At 52.1% G+C, this 6,958-nt stretch overlaps 1 protein-coding gene across 4 annotated transcripts in view; it reads left to right on the top strand.

Annotated features, from left to right (window-relative positions):
* The first annotated feature begins 2,643 nt into the window (after positions 1-2,643).
* Positions 2,644-6,958, top strand: part of LRRC20 (leucine rich repeat containing 20) — a 92,125-nt gene continuing 87,810 nt past the window's right edge. For all 4 annotated transcript variants that reach the window (XR_006209059.1, XM_042960327.1, XM_042960328.1 and 1 more), the window contains exon 1: positions 2,644-2,709. The gene's annotated coding sequence lies outside the window, so the exon portion shown is untranslated. The remainder of the gene's footprint in view (positions 2,710-6,958) is intronic.

Raw genomic sequence — 6,958 nt, 5'->3', positions numbered from 1 at the left:
AGCACCCACTGTGTGCTGGGTATCATGGGAATATTTATTGAGCACTGCAGTAGAATGCAAAACTAGCCTTGATTCTCTACCTCCCCCTGTAACCATGTTCCTTGCAATGTGACATTGCTGCTCCGGCCATCAGAAGATGGAGTCTATTTCCCTGCCCTTGAACCTGGGTTGGACTTGTGACTTGGTTTAGTCAATACGACTATGGAAGTGTTGTTTATGCCAGTTTTGAGCCTAGACCTCCAGAGACCTTCCTTGCATGATTCCACTCTTGCTCTGGGAACCACGTGGCTGTGTGTTAACCAGCCTGGGCTAGCCTGCTGGTGGATGAGAGACCTGTGGCCCAGTTACCTCAGTTGAGAGTGAACCATCTCCCCAGAAGCAGAGGCCTCTGGCTGCCTAGCTACTCTCCCCAGATGCATCAGGGAATCCAGCTGAGACCAGAAGAACTGCCCAGCTGAGCCCAACCTAAAATGCTGACCCGTAAAATCACGAACTAAATAAATATTTATTGCTTTAAGACACTCCTGCCTTTTGCGGTGTTTTATTAGACAGGAAAACAAAGTGCTGACTGATATAAGCACTTACCGTGTGCCAAGCTCTGGTTGATTTGAAATCAGGCAGAGTCTTGGGAGAAAAGGCTGGTGCAGAGATGGCAGAATAATGGGCATGGTGCCGTAAGTGCAGAAGATGTGGTGTCTGAGCTGGGCAGGAGTCTTGCCCATGTAGAGTTGGAGGGTCCAGGATGAAACTCCTGGGAGATAGGACTGAGTATGATAAGGCACGAATATGGGATGCCTTAGGCTGGGACCATCAGTCAATGGCATTTACTGAGACCTTCCCTACTATGTGCACAGAAGCACTGCACTGGCAATCTCAGATCTGTGTATGGCCTGGCAGGGAAGAGTAGACATCCACGTGTGGAAATTGGCCAGAGATGTAAGGCTGGTGGCTTTTTTTTTTTTTTTAAGTAAGCTTTATGATGATACCCAACATAGGACTAGAATTCCTGACCCCAAGATTAAGAGATGCATAGTCTACCGACTGAGCCAGCCAGGTGCTCTGTAAGGGTGGTTTTAAGTGAAACAAGTGACAGGGTCTGCTTTGTCCAGAGTAGTAAGGATCTTGGCTTGGGCAGAACAGGACTTGATCCAATTATTATTTGTATCTTGTACCTGGTATGTATGTGGCAGGGATAGAGTGATGACGAGTTTGGGGAAAGACTTCCATAGACAGTCTTCCTGAGAAGGAGTCAGAAAACATGGCCACTCAGGCATCCACCTGAGTGGTAACCCCTTGAAGGCGGGTCTGTGTCTGTTTGCTCTTGACATACCCTGAGACACAGGATCCTGCATACACAAGGCATTCAGGTTGAAAGAGTTTCTTTGGAGGCATTTCTCCTCCCCTTCCCTTTATTCCTACTCATCCACTGTATTAGTTTCCAAATTGCCACAAACTGTGTGACTTAAAAGAAATATGTTTTCTCATAGTTCTGGAGGCTTGAAGTCCAAAATCAAGATGTCTGCAGAGTTACTTCCTTTCTTGCTTCTTCCTACCTTCGGGTCCTTGCCCACACAGTCCTTGGGGTTCCTTGGCTTGTAGGCACATCACTCCCATCTCTGCCTCTGTATTCACATGCCCTTCCCCTGTGTGTGTGTCTGTCTTTTCTGATCAGAACACCACTCACACCCTACTCCAGTATGATTTTATCTTACCTAGTATCTGCAATGATCCAAATAAGGTCACTTTCTGAGGTACTGGGGGTTAAGACTTCAGGATACCTCTTTTTGGGAAGACAATTCAACCCGTAACATCCATCAAGACCCAGGGGAATGTGTGTTCCTTATCTGACTGCCCCAGTCCCCGGAGGCCGAGTTAAATGTTCTTTCTTCAGAACTCCTACGTATTTAATACACGCTTTTAGAGCATTTGACATGTTGATCATTGTCATGGGTTGAGTCAGGAGCCTCGCTTCTTTGGTCGTCTCCATAGTGCCTTGTAAAGGGTATATGGTGGGTCCTCCATAAATAAAGACCTGTGAAGCAGCCACCTTTCCCTGAGCTGTCATGCTCAGCGCTGCCCGGAACATTTCATGTATTAATCCTCACAGTGACCCCTGTAAAGTATTTATGTATTTTAATTCCTACTGTATAGAGGAGAATGCTGGAATTTAGAAAGGTGAGATAACTTAGTGCAGCCACAATTGTCTCTAACAACCCGAATGGGCAGCTGAAGTCATCACATGAAAAGTTTTCTATCCCCCCATCTTCACGTTTCTCAAAGTGCCCCTGATCTGGCTAATTCAACTCTATTCTGTCGAGAAGAATCTGCAGTCCTATTTATTGATTTCGGGGTCTGTGCGACGCGTTCGAACCGTCTACACCCACGTTCGTTGTTTTCCCTCCAGAAGCCGCACACAAAGCGGATCCACCCTGCGGACGAGAGCGCGCGGGCCGCTTTTCCGCGCGCGCCGCTCCTGGGCGCAGCGTGAGGACCGGCTCACTGATTGGCTGCGCGCGGCCCGGGCCCGCGGCCTGCTCCCGCCCCGGCATCTATGCCCGCGCGGCGATTGGCCGAGCGGTCGTGCGCGCAGAGCCCGCGGTCCCGCGCTCCGCGCCCCGCCCGCTCCAGCGCGCCGCTGTTGCATGGGGCGCCGCCGGCGGCCGAGGGAGCGTGACTGCGCTGCGCAGGGCGCTAGGAGGCATTGTCGCTGTAAGTGGAGCAGAGAGCGGCCCAGAACGGGTCCCCACGCTTCGTGCCCCGCAAAGTAAATGTAGTCTGAGGCTGAGCGCTGGAGGGCTGGGGGCGAGAGGGAGAGAAGTGCCCCCGTTTCTGCAGCGTCCTCACCCCTCCCCCAGGTCACCGGGTGGAAAGAGCAGCGGTGCATCAGCTGCGGCTTCTGCAGTGCCAAGGGGCCCGGCGACGTGCCGGCTCCTGTTTGCAAACTGCTGCTGGACCCCGGTTGGCTCGCGGGAGTGGGCGCAGCGGTGGCAGGGAATAGGGAGACCGGGGAAGCGGTGCCGGGCCTTGGTCCCCGCGGGAGGCGCCCTTGCCGGTAGAAGCTGTTGTGTATTTCGTTCCTGAAGCAGCGTTTTCTGGGCTTGCTTCCGTTCTGAGGGCCTGCAGACGCCTGCCTCGGAGCATGCCTCCTGGCCTCCGGGCAGCGCGGGAGTCCTCGGCCCTCGGCTAGCATCAGCGTTCCCCCACTGCCTGCTTTATTCTCCCAGTCCCCGCCTGCCGCGAGAGCCGGGGGCCGGCGACGAGGAGCCATTGGCTGCGGGCGCCGGGGGGTGGGGTAGACGAGTGAGGCGGGCCCCTTGTGCCAGGCGCGGGGACCCTGGCCTGGCCCCGGCGCACACTCCTTAGAGACGCCGTCCCAGGATGCCTAGGTGCCCGGAGCAGAGCGCGCACGGCGCTTCGAACCCCAAGGCTCAAAACCAGGCGCCGGCCCGTCCCGCTCATGCCCCAGCGGACTGCTTTCCCTTGGGTGGAAAAGTGGGTCAACCCTGTCCAGGTCTCGAGGGCTTTTGGGGCTATTTGGATACCATCCAGCCCTCAGCCTCTCACCTTCCCACCTGCTCCCCCGCTTGGCGTGGCCGGAAGGACCCGCAGGAGCCAGCGGTGGGGAAGCTTGCACACATGGCTCAAGAGGCTCGAGTTGCCCTTTGGAGCGGCTGCCAGGCTCTAAAGTTCCCAAGTGACCACACCAGTAACTAAATATAGGAGCAGCTGGTGCGGAAGGGGTGTCGCAGCAGCTCCTTTGCAGGGATCTCGGGGCTCCAGATAAGGTAGTATTCTCACTGGTGATGACAGGAGCCCCAGCAGCGGGCTGCAGTCAGGGTTTAAGCAAAAATCCTCCCTCCTCCAGCCTTGTCTCCCGGTGAAGCTAGGTTATAGATCCAGGAGGGCCTGTTGCCAGCTCCCACAAAGGAAGACAACTTTTCTGGCATTCAGTTTATTATATCCTAACTTACCGTCTGTACTTGTTCAATCACCGACTCGTCATGCATCAGTGTGGGAAGTGCTTAAGGTTTGCAAAGACCTTTCTAGAAAGTTATATCTCATTTACTTTTCAAAACCCAGCAAGGGAGGTGGAATTTCCGTTTTACAAATGCGGCTGCTCACAAACACTGATAACTTTCCAAACTCTGGTCTTAGGCTGTCCTCAAAAAACTTTCCCTAGCTCACTGCAGAAAAACGGAGGACAGAGTTCTAGGAGGTCCTACAGCTCCCTCCCCCAGCAGTCTGGGGACAGACAAATTGGCTACCTGTCTCCCTCTTTCTCTGATCTCTTTGGGTCCCTTTGCTCAGACCATGTCTCTCTCTCCTTCATGCAGAGGGCACACATGTTCCTTGGGCCTGGCATCATGGCCCTGCCGGCATCTGGCTCATTCTTCCTTTTGTCACTAAGTTTCTCCTAGTCAGGGGAGGCTCATTCTGGCCCATGCCCTGTGTCTGTAACTTGACTCCCCCTGTGTGGGCCTTTTAGGAGGTGCCCAGAAGATATTTGCTGGATTTAGACATTTCCTGAGACTATGATGCGCACTCTGAGGAAAGGGGAGCTGGGGGTGTATGGAGAGGAATGTGTTGCTGGGGTAGCAGCAGCGAGTATGGCTTTGGACCCTGTGCTCCAGGGTCTCCACGATTTGGAGCACTTGCCTTGAAATTAGCTAAGGCTTCCCTGCAGTCCTTTGGGGACACTCTGACTTCCTTCTACCATCACCTCTGCCTGTGGGGTTGGCCAGATGCCTCAAGGAGCCCAGACTTGACCCTGTGGGGTTATCCTGGGGTCCTGTAGGTGGGTTCTGGTTCCAGGAGGGCTCCCTTGCATGCTGATTGCTTCCACTGGCCAGCATAACATTTCTTTTGTAGGATTGCAAGAGATTTGGTGGCCAGAATGGGGCTGACATGCAGATTTTGGCTGACTCATGTTGTTTATATAGACAGGGGCCCTGATACCCTGGGGGCAGCCATGCCTAGGGGCCTTTGCATTCAGTTAGAAGTAGGTCCTTAGCTCTCTGTGCCACTTATGTGACCCAGAAAGTTTCCTATTTTTCTCGAAAACAGAAAACAGGAGCAACTTTATTTTTATCTCTACCTCCTTTTTGGGGTTGTTATATGCTAAATATATCTTCCTTTTTTTTTTTTTTTTTTTTTTTTTTGGGGTCAAAGAGGACTAGTATTGGGTTGGATCTAAAGGGAGCAGTCAGTGAAGTTGGACAACCTTGCAGTGCCCTTTTAGGGACCCAGTACAGGCTCCCATCATCCCATCTGGTCTTCCCTCAGTCTGGGCCCGTTGCTCCCATCTTGGGCCTTATGCCATACCTGGCCCTGCCAGGCTCCTATTTCACAGTCCTTTCTGTGCCAGAGGGACAAGCCTTTGTCATCTGACCTGGGAGAGGGACAATCAGCTGGACTTTATGAAGGAATTCTCCCTTGAGAGGGGAGGTGAGGTGAGGGGAAGGGGGTTTCCTGGCCAGTTAGTGAGGGTGGCGATTTTAGGCAGCAGGAACTTCTTGGAGGTCTAGGGTACATCTGTGCTACCCAGAGCATCATCTGGATTGTACGGGGCCCTTCCTCCTAGTTACCTGCTCTGCCTCTCAGACTTTGCAGGTCACTCCTGTTCCTGCTTTGATGCCCATTCTCCGACCCACACCATAGAGTGTCTTAGCTTGCCACCAGGGGTGAGGTTTTTAATTTGACTGGTTTTCATCAGTGGGCTCAATGGTCTGTGGCACCCCCGCCCTGTCCCCACCTTACCCGGTGACAGCTAGTAGAATTGTAAGTATAGGGCCTGGTTGAAAGTAAATCAGCCTAGGGAATCCCACTCAGGGCTAGCACAGACCCTGGGCGGCTTAGAGATCTACCTTCTCTTGCCCTTGTGCCGTGTGGCCAGGATTGCGTCGGTATGTTTCCTAGAAAGCTCTCCATGAAAATCACAAGTCAGAGCTCTATCCTGTATTTCTGTCCTCTTCATTCTTATGCCCTATACCTTAGTGGATGCTCAATACATGTTTGTGATTATTGATGACAAATACTGGAGATAGGGCAAGGAAGGAACATGGGACAGTAGGAAGACTCCTAGGCTGGGATTAGGAGGCCTAGGTTTCTGTTTTCATTTAGCTCATTTACCTCCCTTCTGGGACCCTCAGTTTTCCCATTCATAGGGGTTAGAGTAAGTCGCCAAGACCCCGACGACATTGCTATGACTCAGGCTTAAGGGATGGTCCTAAGGGCAGCATGGTGGAAGTGTTGGGTTTAGTTTGCCATAGTCACCACTATTCCTCACTGTCCCACCCTGGCCCGCCTTACGCAAGTTGCCTACCTAGCACTTGTAGGCATTTGACTATAGGACCCTTCTCATTTAGACAGTGCCTTAGATTTATTATAAGAATCCACTGGCTTGTATATAGATCTGAAACCCAAATGGTGGCTGTTGATCATCATCATCACCACCGAAGGATACTAACTAGGCATCTGTATTCAGCATGTGGTATAAAATGCAGGGGGAGAGCACAGTGTAGTTCTGCTCCCTGTCTCAAGCCGCACACAGGCTGACTGGGGAGACAAATATGTATACTGTAAAATGCTCATAAACAACCCAAGTGGCTTGTGCTAAGACCTTAAGTGCTGCTGAAACTCAGAGGGAGGAGAAAGCACTGAGGGCCAAGGCAATCAGGGAGGACTTCCTGGAAGTGGAGAGGGAGATTCTAGTCATTCCTCAAAGATGAGTTCCACTGAGTTGTTTGTTCAAAGTCACATGGGTATGAGACTGGGATTAGAGGCCAGTGTCATGTCTGCATGTGTACTGTTTTATCCTCTTTATAAGTTGTTCAGACCTGCATGTCCTGGGCCCTGGGCCCAGGAAAGATGTATGTATTTCTGTTCAGTCCTCATATGAATCCAGTGAGGTGGGTGTTACTAAGATCTCCTTCTCAGATGAAGAAACTACAGCTGAGAG

Source organism: Panthera tigris, chromosome D2 (genome assembly GCF_018350195.1).
Source record: "Panthera tigris isolate Pti1 chromosome D2, P.tigris_Pti1_mat1.1, whole genome shotgun sequence".
NCBI lineage: Eukaryota > Metazoa > Chordata > Mammalia > Carnivora > Felidae > Panthera > Panthera tigris.
Note: the sequence above shows the minus strand (reverse complement) of the source record. Positions and strands in the feature narration are given on the sequence as shown.